Source organism: Apis florea, unplaced genomic scaffold (genome assembly GCF_048593485.1).
Source record: "Apis florea isolate Af1SG1 unplaced genomic scaffold, ASM4859348v1 contig_32_pilon, whole genome shotgun sequence".
In the NCBI taxonomy this organism is placed as follows: Eukaryota; Metazoa; Arthropoda; class Insecta; order Hymenoptera; family Apidae; genus Apis; species Apis florea.
In genome coordinates, this window is record NW_028256733.1 from 922,112 (window position 1) to 925,107 (window position 2,996).

At 36.2% G+C, this 2,996-nt stretch overlaps 1 long non-coding RNA gene across 1 annotated transcript; it reads left to right on the forward strand.

The window, feature by feature from the left end:
- Window positions 1–229: 229 nt before the first annotated feature.
- LOC116415155 (uncharacterized) lies at window positions 230–1,858 on the forward strand. The gene is made up of 3 exons (XR_015293129.1): window positions 230–753; window positions 833–1,216; window positions 1,345–1,858. It is a non-coding gene; the product is annotated as an uncharacterized LOC116415155 (long non-coding RNA).
- Window positions 1,859–2,996: the final 1,138 nt, after the last annotated feature.

The window sequence follows — 2,996 nt, forward strand, 5'->3', positions numbered from 1 at the left end:
TTTCATTCTTGCGATAAGAATGAAGATATCGATAGAAGGTAACATCTCTTGATTTTAATTGAGAAATGTTACTTTAGATTTTAGATTTCCGCGTCGGTTTCCCTTCCTTCGAGTTCCTTTTGGTTTACACAACTTTGGTTTGTAAATGTGGATCAAAAGGAAAATTTATTTGAAAATGTAATTAAAAAAATTTTTGCGCAAAAGGAGGGTGGATGGGATGTCGTGGTTAGGGTGGGTCTCCGAAGCAGCAACCTCCACGCGGTGAGACCTGGGTCAGTATTATTTGCTATATATAATATAATTATTAATTATTGTACAGCAATTGCCTGTAGCAAATAATACTAGCTAATTGGCTGCAATCGCGATTATTTTTTTACATAGAGCATGCTAGGAATATTAAGAACTTATTTTAAGAATTTAATTTTTCATAAGAGTTTTGTCTCGTTTGTACTAAGTTGTATTAGTAGTAAGTTGTGTTATTATAGTTAGTAAGAAATGATAGCATGTAAAAATTTAAATTTAAGACATTTCGTATATACGTTACATGTTAGTAATAATAAGGCATAAGAAATGTAAATTCTGTGCATTGCTGGTAAGTTGCCATCTAACCAGATGAACGTATAATGCGTTTTATATTGTTTGGTGGGATAAGAAGAAACTTACCATCCGCACTCTCAAGATACTAGCTTACCAGCAATGCACTGTACTAATATTTTTTAAGGTCGATATTTGGGAACAGACTTTAAGTAAGATGTCAGTATATTTTGTTTCTCGTCGGTAAAAACGTGTCGATATTTCAGAACTCTCTAACGAAAATGTATTACTGTTGTAGGTAAAGCAGAAACGTCGATAGTCGATATAGAAGAGAGAATACTTTGAATATAAATCTACGATCGGTAAAAAGTGATCGGAAAAGTAGCCGAAGAATTACGATTCTTGGATAATCGTACACGAATTATAGTTGAAAATAAGTGACATAGATGGAGTTTAACGAGGTTACTTTTGCGTTACTGTCACACAGAACGAAACAGCTGTTGTCTCGAGTTTGGGGGTGGTATCTACTGTCAGATGCTCCGCCTATAAATCAACCGAGCTCATGGGGGAGACAGGCCGACGCCATGTTAACATACATAAACAAACCTTGCGCGCCCTAACTGATAAACGGCGAAAGCTACGGACGCAACAAGCGATCGTACGCGAATAAAATAAATCTCGCGTAAGTAGTTTTTCTTTTTTTATGAAATTGGGTGAAACGATGATTTTTTTTTTTTTTTTTAAGAAATTATCAAGATTAATTAAAAATATCGTATAGGGGAAATTGTTTAAGTAAAATAAATTGTCCAGATTCACAGATTACGTGGTAAAAAAAGAGAAAAGGAAATGCAGACTATGAAATATGTACGAAGTGTCTGTATTCACGAGAAGTTAGAAGTTTCGAACGAAGAAAAATTAAACAGGCTGCTAGGAATAATTAATAAATGTCAATCAGTTGCGTGGAATCGAAGGTGTCGGTGGAGAGAAGTACCACCAGCTAAAATGATTTTATGCCTGTCTTATGAACAATCTAATGTTACCCGACCAATGGACAAAGATCATAGGATGGCTAATGGTCGAAGACTCGTCCGTCTCGAAGACCCGAGACTAATCAGCGCGAGCATTAATCATCCCCGTGGATCCTCGACCCAATTTTCGGTAAGGTCAAGTCGCAATGGAGACGTTGATTGGATTCCACGTCAGACCAGAAGTAAACACCTTTCCCTTCATACCTCTCTCCCGGAGATATATCCCAACTTCTTTTCTTTCGATTGAAACGATCGTTTAACCAATAATAGAAAATATCATCTTTATCGCCTCTTAATTTACCTTATTAATTTATAGTTATCCAAGATCTACTTACTACGCTTCTCCTACCAATTTGAATGAAACCCAGAAGATTGAAATAGTGAGAATCCAATTCACTTTTAATTTCCAAGATTTATCTCGAAATGATTGAAATTTCGATAATTTTAGACACGTTTCTTAAGAACACCTTCTTCTTCCCCCCTTTTTTTTTAAACGACCGATGCTAAGTCTTCGTTTTTAATCGTAATAAAAATCGTAACGATCTTGATTGAAAAATTTCCAATAGTTTTCTTTTTTTTTTTTTTTTTTCCAAGAGAAAGTTCAATAAAAATCGGGGGGGGGGGGGGAAGGAAGAGAAAGAAGTGGATGATCTCTGTTGTAGAGTTTTCTGCGACGATGAAACGAATCTCCCGTTTATTCTTAATGCGGTCGGTGGAAAAAATATTGCTGGGTAATTGTAAACCGTGGCCACCACGGTTGGCGCGGACCGTTTATCATCATCTGTATAGGTCGGTCGAGCGAGATTCGGGGGTTCACCCGTGCTAAGAGTTAAAACCTCAGCATGACTGGTGGCCTCGGTAGCCGATAGACGTGTCATTTACGCGTCTACGAATCAATAGCTGCTTCACTTTACACCCACCTTACATCATTAGTCATTTTATAGGGCCGTTATACAGTGTACCCTCTTTACACGGGAATCCCCCTCACCGTCGTCCATACACCGTACATCCTCTTCCCTCTCCTTTTATTAGACACCGAGCTGATCGCTACGCTTTTGTTGTTACGTACCTCATGGATTTTCCCTTGTTTCCCTCGATTTTCTGGAATTTTTAATTACCACGCCCGAACGAAATCTTCCAAAGTATTTTAATCTCGAAAAAATTAGGACTTTGAAGAAAGTTGAATATATTTTTTTTTTTTTTTTGAGATTCAAAAATTTTTATCTAGGACCGCTCTCTTATCGCGCTCGAACGAAATCTTTCAAAGTATTTTAATTTCGAAAAAATTGGGATTCTGACGAAAATTGGATATATTTTCTTTGGATTTTTAGGAATATTTTTTTGACATTCGAAAATTTTTGTGGAATTTTTATTTATTTATTTAATTTCGAAAAAATTGGGATTCTGACGAAAATTGGATATATTTTCTTTTGA